Here is a 16,786-nt window from a genome sequence, read left to right as displayed (position 1 = left end):
TAACTGTGTTATCTTCATTAACCTTTTCAACTACCGGTTCTTTTTCCTTATCTTGTTCAGGTTGTGGTTCTTGTGGAGTAGGAATAACTTCCTCAGAAATTACAGGTATTTCAGGTGGTTTAAGTGTAATACCACTTCTTGTGGTAATGGCTTTAGCTGTTTCATTCCGGGGGTTAGCATTTGTATCACTAGGTAAACTTTCCGATTTTCTTTCACCTATTAACCTTGCTAGGTTACTTACTTCTTGTTCCAGATTTTGAATAGAAGCTTGTTGATTTCTAAATGCTTGAGCATTTTGTTCATTGGTTTGTTTCTGAGATGTGAAAAACTGTGTTTGAGATTCAACTAGCTTCGTCATCATATCTTCTAAATTTGGCTTTTTATCATCGGTTTGTGGTGGTTTGTCTTGAAAATTAGGTCTTTGCTGATTGTATGTATTATTGGATACTTGTTGATTGCTAGGACCTTGTTGGTTGTTGTATGGAACATTTCGATTATAATTCTGGTTTTGATTGTAAATTGGTCTTGGCGGTTGATAATTATTCTGATAATTATTTCCAGGCCTTTAGTTTAGATATGAAACATTCTCTCTTTGTTCCATTGTTAGTTCAATACTGAGATAATCTTTTGTCAAATGTGGTCCTCCACACTGCTCACAACTAATTCGTATTGAGTGGATATCTTTAGTCATCTTTTCTATTCGTCTCTCGACAGCATCTATCTTTGCGGAAATGGAATCTAAATCATGGCTAGAATCGGCTCTAGCTGCTTTAGATGATCTAACGATATCTTTTTCTTGGTGCCACTCATGTGAGTGGGAAGCAGTGTTATCAATAATTTTGTAAGCATCAGTTTCTGTTTTCTTCATAATGGAACCACCAGCTGCTATATCTATGTCTTTCCTTGTAGTGATGTCGCATCCTTGGTAAAATATTTGTACTATTTGACAGGTGTCTAAACCATGTTGCGGATATCCTCTCAATAACTTTCCAAATCTGGTCCATGCCTCATATAGAGTTTCATTTGGCTTCTGTGTGAACGTTACAATTTCTCCTTGAAGTCTTACGGCTTTAGATGCCGGAAAGAATTGTTTAAGAAATTTTTCAACTAAAACGTCCCATGTATCAATCGCCCCTTCAGGTAACGATTCCAACCAATCTTTGGCTTCTCCCTTTAAAGTCCAGGAAAATAACATGAGATATATCTGTTCATCTTCAACTTCTCGGATTTTAAATAAAGTACAGATCCTATTAAAGGTACAAAGATGTTCATTTGGATCTTCCTTCGGCGCACCACTAAATTGGCATTGATTAGTCACCATGTGTAGGATTTATCCTTTGATTTCATAATCTGGCGCATTAATGTCTTTATGAGTAATTGCATGACCTTGGCCAGTGCGTCTAGCTCTTATTCGGTCTTCCATACTTAAAGGTTCCAGATTCTCCATGATTGAATTTGTTGAATATGAATCACTAGAGGATTCTGATTTAATGGTTGGTTCCTCAACAATATCTGTTTGAATGATTGGTGGTTCCGGAGGAAAGATTAGTGGTTCAGGATCTATGAATTGTCCCTGAATATTCTCCGGATTCTCAATTGTGAGGTCGGGTTCAAAAAATGGATTATCGAAAATTTGAATTGGAGTACTTGGTCGACTGGATGACGATTCTATAGAAAAATCAAGGGCGATAATATTAGCTAGATGTCTTGATCGAGTTACAGGTGGTGAACGTACAAAAGGTGGTGAACGTCTTGCTCGGTGCATTCACTGAATATCCTATTAGTTTTTTAAAAAGAAAGAAAAATTATATAAGTTATCCAATTAATAGACTTTTCTGATTTTGCCCACGTTTCTAATAGCCAAAAGATGCAGCAGAGGGGCAGGATTCGTTTGGTCTCAATATAATTGAGTACTGTTTGGCTCCAATAACCCGGTCCACGTACAAATCCAACTATTACTACGAACCAGAAAATTTTGATGTCTATCAATTTAACTACTTAAAATAAATTTTCGTAATTTAAAGAAATTTAGAGAAGAAGTAGAATAAAAATCTATGTCCTAAAACTAGAATGGCGAGAAATAAAAAGAAAAAGAGCGCGTCGGTATTAAAATTGGAGAAATAAGAAAGAAAAAGAGTGACTTATAAAACTTTAAAACACTCGACTAACCCAACCTTATTATTATCACTAACTTAAAATTAAAATTGCAAATTGAGATTACTAATTGGAGTGATAATTGATACATAGGTAAAAGGCGTCGAAAAATAAAAATAAGAAAGTAGCGCGTTGAAACTTAAAAAGGAACTAAAAACTAAAAATTAAAAGTTGCATCTAAAAATATTAAAGCTTACAAGGAATTCTATATCCCAACTGGCAATATCTTAAAAAGGTACTAAAACTTAAAAACGTGTCGCAAAATTCTAAAGCACCTGAATCTTAGTCTAAAGAAAAAGCACTTAAGGGATTTTATGGCAAAGCCTAAAAATCTAGAAATAAAAATAACTAAGGCAAAAACTATATCTTAAAACTAAATATAAGCGAAAAACACAAAAATTATGCTAAAACAATTAAAAAAAACAAAATATAAAAAAAATACTAAAAGTTGTAAAAAATAAATTTTTTATAAAAATCTTATTTTTATATTATTTATTTTATAAAAGTATTAATTTTATATATTAATAAAACTAATTAAAACTTAAAAATACAAATTAAATAATTAAAACTAAACTAAATGATAATTAATTAATAACCTAATTAGGTTTAATAGTAATAAATAATAATACTCCGTAATTATTACAGTTTGTAGAGTCAAACCCTAGACTGTCAGTGGACCTCCGCGAGTGCGGTTGGTCCCGGTTCAAAACCTCCGCGAGTCGCGGAGGGTTCGATTTTAGCTGAAAAAGGGTTCGCTTTTGCACAGGTTCAGTTTTTTTTTCTATAAATATAAAATATTTATATAAATATAAATAAATATTTATATAAAACAATAAAATACATATATTTAAACTCAAAAATAAAAATACTTTTTAACTTTCTATATTTTTTTAACAAACTCTTTTTGTATTTTTATATTTTTTTTATATATTTTTTTAAAAAACTTATATTTTTACTTGAAAGACTTAATAAAAACTTTTACAAAATTATATTATTATTATTTTTTTTATATCATTAGCGTTGCGCTTTCGGCCTTTAAGTTCCCCGGCAGCGGCGCCAAAAATACTTGATGTGCGTAGAGGTGTATATGAAATAGCTTATATTTTACAACGAAATACTATTAAATACGATACAATTTTACACAAGATATTTATTTATTTATAGAATGGATATACTTAAACCTTGCTACAACACTTATAGGCAGTGTACCTAATCGTACAGTAGTGTAGTTTTTAGTAAGTCCGGTTCGTTCCACAGGGAAATCTTTAAAATAAAGCTTAACGCTATATTAGTTTTAATTTATAAAAATACAAATATATATATAAGAAATATTATTATTATAAAAAGGGGGTTTTTACCGTTTAATGACCGGTTTGTCGATTTTTAAAACTTTAGTCGCAGTTAAAACCTAATGTAAGATATTAAATAAATAAAAGACTTAATTTAAAGCGTAAAGTAAATAACGATAATGAAATTGCGAATAAATAAAAGTGCGATGAAATAAAATTGCGATAATTAAAAGTGCAATTAAATACAATGACAATAAAAGTGCGATAATTAGAAGTGCAATTAAATATGAAAATAAAGGAATTATGCTTATTTAAACTTCCGTAATCATGATGTTTGACGTGTTGATTTTAGTTTATTCCCATGGGTTAATTGTCCTTTGTCCTGGATTATTTAATATGTCCGTCAGGTTTTTGTCCATAACAGTCCATCAGTCATAAATATAAAGTGCGAGTGTCCTCGTCAAATTATCCTTATACCCGAAGTCAAATATTCCAACTAATTGGGGACTTAAACTGTAACAAGGTTTTAATACTTTGTTTAATAATTACACCAGGTTATCGACTGTGTGTAACCCAAGGTTTTAATACTTTGTTATCAATTATGCCAAGTGTCCTTGTACATAATTTCACCCCTGTTTTAATAATTCCATAGACTATTAATCCATTCCCATGTCCGGTTAAATGAACGATTATTCGTACATATAAATATCTCGCCCATCGTGTCCGATCTAGTGTATATGGTTATTTATAGGTACGTCCAATTGTAAATCTTTATATTAAAATTAACAAACTATCATTTAGTTAAACAAATATAAAGCCCATTAATAGCCCATAGTCTAATTTTCACAAGTGTCGTTCTTTTGTCCAAACCCCAATTATGGTACAAAGCCCAATTACCCAATTTTAGTAATTAGCCCAACATCATGATTACTTCGTTTTAAATAAGCATAATAATAATTTAGCTACGAGACATTAATGTAAAAAGGTTGAACATAACTTACAATGATTAAAAATAGCATAGCGTTACACGGACAGAATTTCGACTTACACCCTTACAACATTCGCTAACATACCCTTATTATTAGGATTTAAAATTAAAATTAAAATTAAAATATATATATATATATATATATATATATATATATATATATATATATATATATATATATATATATATATATATATATATATATATATATACGTTTACATATGAGTGAAGAGAAAAAGATGTGTAAAATTCGGCCGAATGCTCGGCCTTTTATGGGCCCACGTGTTACTGTTTGACCTCCGCGAGTGCGGAGGTTTTTGCCTTCATAAGCTCTGCGAGTACGGAGCAGTGGAATCCAGCTCACACAAGTTTGGATCTTAGTCTGCCGACGGTTTTAATATATAAATATAATATAAATATAATTTATATAATTAATTATATATTATATTATATTTATATACATAGTTAATTTATAATTTCCGATTCGTTGCGTCGAGCGTTGAGAGTTGACTCTGGTCCCGGTTCCGAATTTTCGAACGTCCTTGCGTACAATTTAATATCTTGTATTTTGTGTTTCGAATCTTGTACTCTTGTAATTTTGAGACGTTTCTCATCAATAATTGGAACCTCTTTGATTGTATTTTGTACTTTTGAGCTTTTTGGTCGTTTGCGTCTTCAATTCGTCGAATCTGTCTTTTGTCTTCACCTTTTATTATTTAAACGAATATCACTTGTAAATAGAACAATTGCAACTAAAAGCTTGTCTTTCTTGAGGGATAATGCTATGAAATATATATTCGTTTTTAGCATTATCACGTCTCTTTCCATAGTGTTGATTCCGTCCAAGTATAACTTGAGTCGATGACCGTTCACCTTGAAAGTTTAACCTTCTTTGCTATATAACTCTGCATATCCAGATGGAAAAACCTGTTTTATTATATATGGCCCAGTCCACCGGGATCTAAGTTTCCCAGGTGAAAACTTAAAACATGATTGGAAAACTAAAACTTTATCCCCTTGTTCGAATTCCTTTCTTTCTTTTAATCGCGCATCGTGCTATCTCTTAGTTTTCTCTTTGTATGTTTTAGAGTTTTCATAAGCTTGTAGTCTTAACTCGTCTAATTCATTAAGTTGTAAGAATTGGTTTTCTCCGGCTTCCACCATGTCGGTGTTACATTCTCTTAGAGCCCAATATGCCTTGTTTTCAACTTCGACAGGTAAATGACACGCCTTACCATAAATTAATCGGAAAGGTGTAGTACCAATGGGCATTTTGAATGCAGTTCTAAATGCCCAAAGCGCATCATCTAACTTTCGATGCCAGATTTTTGGATTATTTTTAACCGTTCTTTCTAAAATTCGTTTAAGACCTCGATTTATGTTTTCAACTTAGCCACTCGTTTGAGGGTGGTAAGAAGTTGAGAAACGATGATTAACTCCGTATTTTTTAAGTACTTTCTCGAGTAATTGATTTATAAAATGAGTTCTACGATCACTAATTAATGCCTTTGGAATCCCAAAACGTGAAAATAGATTTTTAAAAAAGCTGACAACAACACGGGCATCATTTGTGGGTAAAGCTTTTGCTTCGGCCCATTTAGAAACGTAGTCAACTGCCACAAGGATGTATTTGCATTTATTCGATGCGGGAAATGGACCCATGAAGTCAATACCCCAAATGTCAAATACTTCACATACAAGAATGCCTTTTTGTGGCATTTCGTCCCTTTTTGAGATGTTACCGGATCTTTGACATGCATAACATGTTTTAACCATGTGGTGTGCATCTTTGAAAATGGTTGGCCAATAAAAACCTGAGTCAAAGACCTTCTTAGCTGTATATCTAGGTCCGAAATGACCACCCGCTGGGCCTTGCTGACAGTGCTCCAATATTTGTTGAGCTTCTTTACCATATACGCATCGGCGGATAACTTGATCCGCTCCTATTCAAAAAAGATTAGGGTCTTCCCAGAAGTAAAATTTCAAATCAGCAAAGAATTTCTTCTTTTGCTGGTACGTTTGGTTTTTAATTAATACTCCTGCAGCGAGGTAGTTTGCAAAATCCGCAAACCATGGAACTTCAAATTCGGTTTCTATTCTCATTAGAAACTCATCGGGAAAAGTGTCATGAATAACTGACTCATCTAGTTTTTCTAGGTCGGGATTCTCAAGACGAGACAAGTGATCAGCAGCGAGATTTTCAGCACCCTTTTTATCCTTGATTTCTATATCAAATTCTTGTAAGAGAAGAATCCAACGTATCAATCTAGGTTTTGCATCTTGTTTCTTGAACAAGTACATTAGGGCTGAATGATCGGTAAAAACAATCGTTTTGGATAGCACAAGATATGATCTAAATTTATCAAAAGCAAATACAATTGCAAGGAGTTCTTTTTCGGTAGTTGTATAGTTGAATTGTGCTCCTGTTAATGTTTTACTTGCATAATATATTGGTTGAAATTTGTTATCTTGGCGTTGTCCTAAAACGGCTCCTAGTGCGAAATCATTAGCATCACACATTAGTTCAAATGGTTTGGACCAATCGGGAGATACTATGATAGGTGCATTCGTAAGTTTATCTTTTAGAATGGAGAAAGCTTGTAAGCATTCGTCATTGAAGTCGAATGTACTGTCTTTCTCAAGATGTTTAGTCATGGGTCAAGCGATTTTGGAAAAATCCTTTATGAATCGTCGATAAAATCCCGCATGACCTAAGAAACTACGAATTCCTTTAACGTTAGTTGGAGGAGGAAGCTTTGAGATTACATCGATCTTAGCTTTGTCTACTTCCATTCCATCTCGAGAAATCTTGTGTCCTAAAACAATGCCTTCCTTCACCATGAAGTGGCATTTTTCCCAATTTAAAACAAGATTTGATTCCTCACAACGAATTAACATTCGCTCGAGGTTTGAAAGGCATGAATCGAAGGAGTCTCCAAAAACAGAGAAATCATCCATAAAGACTTCCATACTTCCTTCTATCATGTCGTGAAAGATTTCCATCATACACCTTTGAAATGTGCCTGGCGCGTTGCATAATCCGAACGGCATTCGTCGGTATGCGAAGGTACCAAATGGACAAGTAAAATTTATCTTGTATTGGTCTTTTGGATCAATGGGAATTTGAAAATAACCAGAGAATCCATCAAGGAAACAATAGTACTCTTTTCCCGCTAAACGTTCTAGCATTTGGTCAATATAAGGAAGTGGGAAATGATCTTTCATTGTGGCGTCGTTTAAACGACTGTAGTATATACAGACTCTCCAGCCAGTGAATGTTCTTGTAGGAACGAGTTCATTCTTATCATTAAGGACGACAGTTGTACCCCCTTTCTTGGGTACTACTTGAACAGGACTAACCCACGGGCTATCGGATATAGGGTATATTAACCCGGCATCAAGTAACTTGATAACCTCCTTTTTGACAACTTCTTTCATGTTAGGGTTTAACCTTCGTTGTCTTTGTACCACGGGTTTAAAATCTTCTTCCATTAGAATCTTATGAGTACAATAAGCGAGGTTAATTCCTGGAATATCTGTTGTTTTCCAAGCAATTGATTTCTTATGAGTTTTTAGAACAGACATTAACCTACTCTTTTCGTTATCGGAGAGTTTTGATAAGATTATAACCGGTAATTGTGACGTACCTTGGAGATAAGCATACTCCAAATGTTCAGGGAGTTCTTTAAGTTCCAAGGTTGGTGGTTCTTTCAAGGAAGATTTTATTCGGAACCTGTTACCATCGGTAATTTCTTCAAAGGGTTCATCTTTCTTGGGAATTTCTTCCTCACAGCAATCTTCATCGATGACTACTTTCAACAATTCGTCAAGTTCAAGCTCTACATCGAATTCATCACTTTCACTCATTGGGGTGAAGTTTGAGGTGTCTATATTTAGTAATTCTTGCAATTCTTTTTCAACACAACAATCAAAAATGTCTACCTTATAACATTCGTCATCGGAGGAGATAGGTTGTTTCATAGCTTTATCTATGTTTAAGGTAACTCTATCTTCCCCTACACCTAGATTAAGTTTTTTATCTTTAACACGCACAATTGCGTCGGCGGTATTTAGAAAAGTTCGCCCTAGAATTAGGGGAACCTTACTATCTTCTTCCATTTCAAGGACAACGAAATCGGCAGGAAAGATTAAATGATTAACTTTAACCGGTAGGTTTTCGGCAATACCAATAGGATAGTTAAAAGTTCTATCGGCTAGGCGTATACACATCCTATTTGGTTTTAGATCACCTAGGTTTAGTTTTAAGTACAAGGAGTGTGGCATAAGATTGATACTTGCGCCTAAGTCAGCTAATGCATCGTACATTACTGAATCTCCCATCAGACACGGAATAATGAAACTACCAGGATCTCCAAGTTTCGGTGGCATTTTTGCTTTTGCAAAATTGCTGAGCATTCCTCATTGAGGAATGTGGTTGAAACTTCTTCATATTTACCTTTATCGGCTATGAGATCCTTGATAAACCTTCCATAATTTGGCATACCCCTAAGAACTTCCGCGAGTGGCATGTTAATGCTAATTTGCTTGATCATATCTGTAAATTTCTGATATTGTCTCGCGAGTTTGTCTTTCTTTAATGCCTTCGGGTATGGAATAGGTGCCTTGTGCACCTTCACTGGTGGTTCTTTAATTTTCTTTGATATGATCTCAGGTGGATCATCTGTCTCTTATTCTTTCTCAACATGCTCATCTATATCAATGGGTACTTGTAAAATAGAAGGAGACAAAGGAACTTCTGAGGATTTACTAGTTTCTGGGTTAACAATTAAACCACTTCTAGTAGTTATAGCATTTACATGTTCATTTCTTGTTTGATTGTTGTTGGGATTCACTTGAGTATTTGAGGGAAGAGCGCCTGGTGGTCTCTCTGATAGTAACTGTGAGATCCTTCCAACATCTCTTTCTAAATTCTGTATCGTAGCTTGTTGATTTCGAATTTGCTGAGTTTTGAATTTCTGCAGTTTGCTCGTGTTTAACCATAAAATCTCTCAAGAGATCTTCTAAACCGGATTTCTTCTCGGGTTGTGGTTGTATAAGTGCTTGTGGTTGTGGTTGTGGTTGTGGTTGATTGTGTTGGAAATTATTTTGATAAATTCGTTGAGGTTGATTTCGGTTGTTTAGGTTATTGTAACCTGGTGGTGCATTTCTTTGATTTTGATTTGGGAAATTCCGGTTATTTTGGTAAACCGGATTTCCTCCTTGGTAATTATTGTTTAAACCTGAAGGTCCTCCTACTTGGTAGTTGTTAATCGGAGGATATTTTCGGTTATTTGCTTCTATCGCTGGAAAATCGTTGAAATTCATTTCACCTTTTCGCAAGTAACCTAAGAAATTCGCTTGCTCTTCCATCGTTGTTTTATCACAATCTCTAGTAAGATGGGGACCTTGGCACAGTTCACATCCTACCCTGATAGCATGCATTTCTTTGGTTACTTTCTCAATTTGCCTTGCTTGATTTGCCATTTGAACTTTTAAAGAAGCAATTTCATCATTGCTTTCGATATTAGCAACGGTTGATGATCTAGAGAATTCTATCTCTTGATGCCAATTATGAGAATGTGCTGCTATATCGGCAATGATTGTGTGAGCGTCTTCCGGTGTTTTCTTCATGATTGATCCTCCTGCTGCAACATCTATATCCTTTCGAGTAGCCACATTGACTCCTTTATAGAATATTTAGACTTTTTGGAATGTATTCAACCCGTGTTGAGGACTTACCCTAAGCATTTTGTTGAATCGGGTCCAAGCTTCATAAAGAGTCTCGTTAAACTTTTGCTTGAAGTGATTTATATCACCTTGCAATTTGGCTGCTTTTGAAGCAGGGAAGAATTCTGACAAGAACTTGTCCATCATATCATTCCAGTCTTCGATATAACCTTCTGGTAATGAGTCTAGCCAATCTCTTGCATCGTCCTTTAGGGACCATGGAAAGATTTTCAAACATGCTACTTCATCGGAGACATCCTTAATTTTGAATAGCTTGCAAATGCTTACAAACTTACGAAGATGCTAGTTAGCATCCTCATTTGGAGCTCCACCAAATTGGCATGTATTAGTCACCATGTGAAGGAATTGACCTTTTATTTCAAAGCCGTCAGTCATCGTAGGTTGAATAATTGCGTGGCCTTGACCTGTTCTTGTCGCCTTCATTAATGCTTTCATCGTTTGATTTGTAACAGCCATCTCTTCTTCTTCCTTAATAACTGGCTCTATGATTGGTTGAATATCTGGTTCAGAGTTAGAATCCAATGAAAGTGATTCTAAATCCTCAGCATCAGATTCTACTTCTTGAGCTCTTAAACGTTCGTGAAATTCTCTTTCGGGTTCAGGATATGAAGGAGTTAATTCAGTGTTGGAGGAACGTAAATTCATGCATTAATTTCTATTATGAAATCATAACACCAAAAGCTTTTCTAGGAATGAATTCCTACAAAAGGATCGAATAACCTAAAGTCTATTAAAATCTTTTAAACAAAACCGCTTGAAATGTCCCGTTCTTATTGATTAAAAACGTTCCATATTAATTGATTTCGTTGCGAGGTTTTGACCTCTATATGAGACGTTTTTCAAAGACTGCATTCATTTTTAAAACAAACCATAACCTTTATTTCATAAATAAAGGTTTAAAAAGCTTTACGTAGATTATTAAATAATGGTAATCTAAAATATCCTTTTTACACACGACCATTACATAATGGTTTACAATACAAATATGTTACATCGAAATCAGTTTCTTGAATGCAGTTTTTACACAATATCATACAAACATGGACTCCAAATCTTGTCCTTATTTTAGTAAGCAACAGCGGAAGCTCTTAGTATTCACCTGAGAATAAACATGCTTTAAACGTCAACAAAAATGTTGGTGAGTTATAGGTTTAACCTATATATATCAAATCGTAACAATAGACCACAAGATTTCATATTTCAATACACATCCCATACATAGAGATAAAAATCATTCATATGGTGAACACCTGGTAACCGACATTAACAAGATGCATATATAAGAATATCCCCATCATTCCGGGACACCCTTCGGATATGATATAAATTTCGAAGTACTAAAGCATCCGGTACTTTGGATGGGGCTTGTTGGGCCCAATAGATCTATCTTTAGGATTCGCGTCAATTAGGATGTCTGTTCCCTAATTCTTAGATTACCAGACTTAATAAAAAGGGGCATATTCGATTTCGATAATTCAACAATAGAATGTAGTTTCACGTACTTGTGTCTATTTTGTAAATCATTTATAAAACCTGCATGTATTCTCATCCCAAAAATATTAGATTTTAAAAGCGGGACTATAACTCACTTTCACAGATTTTTACTTCGTCAGGAAGTAAGACTTGACCACTGGTTGATTCACAAACCTATAACAATATATACATATATATCAAAGTATGTTCAAAATATATTTACAAAACTTTTAATACATTTTGATGTTTTAAGTTTATTAAGTCAGCTGTCCTCGTTAGTAACCTACAACTAGTTGTCCACAGTTAGATGTACAGAAATAAATTGATAAATATTATCTTGAATCAATCCACGACCCAGTGTATACGTATCTCAGTATTGATCACAACTCAAACTATATATATATTTTGGAATCAACCTCAACCCTGTATAGCTAACTCCAACATTCACATATAGAGTGTCTATGGTTGTTCCGCAATATATATATATATAGATGGGTTGACATGATAGGTCAAAACATTGTATACGTGTCTATGGTATCTCAAGATTACATAATATACAATATAAGTTGATTAGGTTATGGTTGGAATAGATTTATTACTAACTTTCACGTAGGTAAAATGAGTAGTTTTTATCAATCTTGTTTTACTCGCCATTTCTTCGTTTCTAATCCGTTTTGAGTGATTCTAGTGGCCACGGTTTCGTATTGAACTTAACTTTATGAATCTAAACAGAAAAAGTATAAGTTTATAGTCGGAAATACAAGTTACAAGTCATTTTTGAAAGAGGTAGTCATTTCTGTCGAAAGAACGACATCTTGATGACCATTTTGAAAAACATACTTTCACTTTGAGTTTAACCATGATTTTTGGATATAGTTTCATGTTCATAAGAAAAATCATTTTTCCAGAAGTATAGATTTTAAATCAAAGTTCTTCTTAGCTTTTAATTATCCCAACCAAAACAGCCCCCGGTTTTACTACGACGGCGTATATCCAGTTTTATGGTGTTTATCGTGTTTCCATGTTTTAAATCACTAAGTCAGCATATCATATAGATATAGATCATGTGTATAGTTGATTTTAAAAGTGTAGTTAGAAGGATTAACTTTATTTGCGAACAAGTTTAGAATTAACTAAACTATGTTCTAGTGATTACTAGTTTACCACTTCGAATATGATAGCTTTTTATGTATGAATCGAATGATGTTATGAACATCATTACTACCTTAAGTTCCTTGGATAAACCTATTGGAAAAGAGAAAAATGGATCTAGCTTCAAAGGATCCTTGGATGGCTTGAAAGTTCTTGAAGCAGAATCATGACACGAAAACAATTTCAAGTAAGATTTCCACTCGAAATAAGATTGTTATAGTTATAGAAATTGAATTAAAGTTTGAATATGATTATTACCTTGTATTATAAAGATATCTTACTGTAAATAAGAAAGATTTCTTGAGGTTGGATGATCAATCTACAAAATTGGAAGTAAGATAGCAAACTTGGAAGTATTCTTGATTTTATGAAACTAGAACTTGTAGAATTTATGAAGAACACTTAGAACTTGAAGATATAACTTGAGAGAGATCAATTAGATGAAGAAAATTGAAGAATGAAAGTGTTTTTAGGTGTTTTTGGTTGTTGGTGTATGGATTAGATATAAAGGATATGTAATTTTGTTTTCATGTAAATAAGTCATGAATGATTACTCATATTTTTGTAATTTTATGAGATATTTCATGCTAGTTGCCAAATGATGATTCCCAGATGTGTTAGGTGACTCACATGGGCTGCTAAGAGCTGATCATTGGAGTGTATATACCAATAGTACATACATCTAAAAGCTGTGTATTGTACGAGTACGAATACGGGTACATACGAGTAGAATTGTTGATGAAACTGAACGAGGATGTAATTGTAAGTATTTTTGTTAAGTAGAAGTATTTTGATAAGTGTCTTGAAGTCTTTCATAAGTGTATGAATACATATTAAAACACTACATGTATATACATTTTAACTGAGTCGTTAAGTCATCGTTAGTCGTTAAATGTAAATGTTGTTTTGAAACCTTTAGGTTAACGATCTTGTTAAATGTTGTTAACCCAATATTTATAATATCAAATAAGATTTTAAATTATTATATTATCATGATAATATGATGTATGAATATCTCTTAATATGATATATATACATTAAATGTCGTTACAACGATAATCGTTACATATATGTCTCGTTTCAAAATCATTAAGTTAGTAATCTTGCTTTTACATATGTAGTTCATTGTTAATATACTTAATGATATGTTTACTTATCATAATATCATGTTAACTATATATATATCCATATATATGTCATCATATAATTTTTACAAGTTTTAACGTTCGTGAATCACCGGTCAACTTGGGTGGTCAATTGTCTATATGAAACCTATTTTAATTAATCAAGTCTTAACAAGTTTGATTGCTTAACATGTTGGAAACATTTAATCATGCAAATAACAATTTCATTTAATATATATATAAACATGGAAAAGTTCGGGTCACTACACCGCTCCCCGGCAGCGGCGCTAAAAAGTTGATGCGTTGAAACAGTACCTTTATTTTATGAACGGATTTGAGTTATTTTGTTACATGAATTGATTTATTGTATATGTGGTGTTTTAATGAATTCAGGTTGATTTCACACATATAGGCAACTAGTCCTATTCGCATAGTTTAGTTTTATAGGTAAATCCGGTTCGTTCCACAGGGAGACAGTGTTTAATGGTTTTTTAATAGTCTTTGAAGTTAAACTTATTTAAAGGGGGTTTTGGATTAGGAATTTATATTTAGCATAACATAATAATAAAATATAACTTAATCCTTAATTTAATTGAACTACTTATTAATTAAAATTATAAGATTACATGATTTATTATTATTAACTTTAAAAGTGAATTAATTGAAACTATATTAATTGTGATAGAAATATTTTATTAAATGCTAATAAGTATAACAATAATTTTTTTTTTACAACTAAATGATTAAGAATTTATTTAAAACAATAAAATAAAATACAAATTAACTTAAACAATAAAATAGAATACAAATTAATTTAAATTAACTAAATAATAAGTTTTAATTAAATTAAAGGTGGATTAAAGATAATTATAATAATTAAACTAATTATAAATTAATTAAAATAATAATAAAAGATTTAATTAAAACTTGAATTTTGAAACTAATTTGTAACAGTACTGGTGTTATACGTACGCGTTTCGTGTAGGTATATACGCGTTTTGCGTATACTTTTAAATATACGCGGTTCGTGTGAAACTATACGCGATCCGCGTATGGTTTGTTGGATGTGACAAAACAGTTCTGGTTCAACCGAAGTTCATTGATTTATATTTTCAATTTTAACTATATAATAATACGTAAATGAATAATAATAATAATTATTTGCAATATATAAATGGGAGTGTTTACTTAAATGTGTCACCTCTAGATCCATGGATTGTTTTAATTTTAAACTCTATTAAAATGTTTAGTATAAAACTTTATATTTTTCTTTCGAATAAAAAAAGTTTCAACTAGCTAAATTAAATCTAATTTTCATTTGATCTTATTTAGATAGTTACTAGTCCCCAAGTATTTAAATTGAGACCCAACCCAGTTTTGACTTTCGCCAAAACCCAAATCATAACGGTTTCCCTTTTTACAATTTCACTATTATGTAACTAGTGATATTACCCAACCCACCGAACTTTATTTCTAATTTAGTGTTAGTAAATTATTCATAAGTTCGTCTAAATCACTGTTAATGTTGAAGCCTAACTTATATAAATAAAAATAACTTTTGTTATTTGAATCTAATAAATTAAGTGACAAGGGTTAAATATCCAAATACATAATAATGGTTCTTTTAATTAGGCTCAATATTAAAAATACTTAAGTTACATTTTAATTTTTACAAGTGATAACAATCCATTTCACTAGGGGCTCTACATCTAAGCAAACACTTGGGAAATTTAGCTACTCATTATACTAGGATAAACATAAAAATATAAATATACAAACATACTAATAACGATAAAAATTGATAACGATAATTTTAATAGGATAAACTCTTCACTTTCATTTACTTCAAACGGTAGAAAAATTACAATAACAACACCCTTTGCACTTGCACAATAATACCCTTAATCACGAACAATACACCCTTAATATTGAAACTATCCTAAAAAAATGAACCTTGGAACTGAAAATAAAATTGTACGAATACTTGAAAAAAATAAAATTATCTCTGCTCTCTATTTTGCTATGTATATGTGTGTTGTATGGAATTGTGTACTGACTCCTTTCTGTATTGTATATGTAGTATATGTTGTTTTTTTCTTGCACTAGTACTCCGTATTATATTTATCTCTCAGTTGAAGGTAGTAGGTGAACTTGAGTGTATATTCTCTTTTGTATCTGTAAAGTTGAAAAAGTAGTAATAGTATACTCAAAAGAAACCGTCCCATGTGAACTTGTATCTGAATCTGGTCTCGAGATTACGCGTTTCGCGTAGAGGATCACACGTTCTGCGTAGGAGCAAAAACCTTACGCGTTTCGCGTGACTATATACGCGATCCGCGTAAGTTGAAACAGAACTTTTCTTATTTTTATTTTTTCATTTGTTCTTTGTTGATCCCTTGTTAACGTATATTGACTTGGAACTTTCGTTTGAACTCTTTTTCTTCGATCATTTTGGACTTTCATTCGGATAACTGTTATCTCGATATATATTTGGTTAAAACCCGTCGTTTATTATCATTTCTTCAAACTTCAAGCTCGCGTTTACTTTTGCCTTTTTCTCGTGAATTATGCATTTGAATGTCTTCGTTTCGGTAAAAGCCGATGAAATATAAATGATATTGCGTCGAAATATATGTATGTTTAAAGCAATATCAGATAAGCATATACTTTATCTTACTGATTTGAAATGCTGATTTGAAGCATCGAAATCTCGTGGTCTACATTACATTGCTGATTACAATCAAACTATAGCTCACCAACATTCGTGTTGACATTTTAAAGCATGTATTTCTCAGGTGCTTAGACGTTGTTGCTTCCGCTGTTAGACTTGCTGTTATAGTCTTGGTGTTATAGACTTG

The sequence above is a fragment of the Rutidosis leptorrhynchoides genome, chromosome 2 (genome assembly GCF_046630445.1).
Source record: "Rutidosis leptorrhynchoides isolate AG116_Rl617_1_P2 chromosome 2, CSIRO_AGI_Rlap_v1, whole genome shotgun sequence".
Classification (NCBI taxonomy): domain Eukaryota; kingdom Viridiplantae; phylum Streptophyta; class Magnoliopsida; order Asterales; family Asteraceae; genus Rutidosis; species Rutidosis leptorrhynchoides.
Note: the sequence above shows the minus strand (reverse complement) of the source record.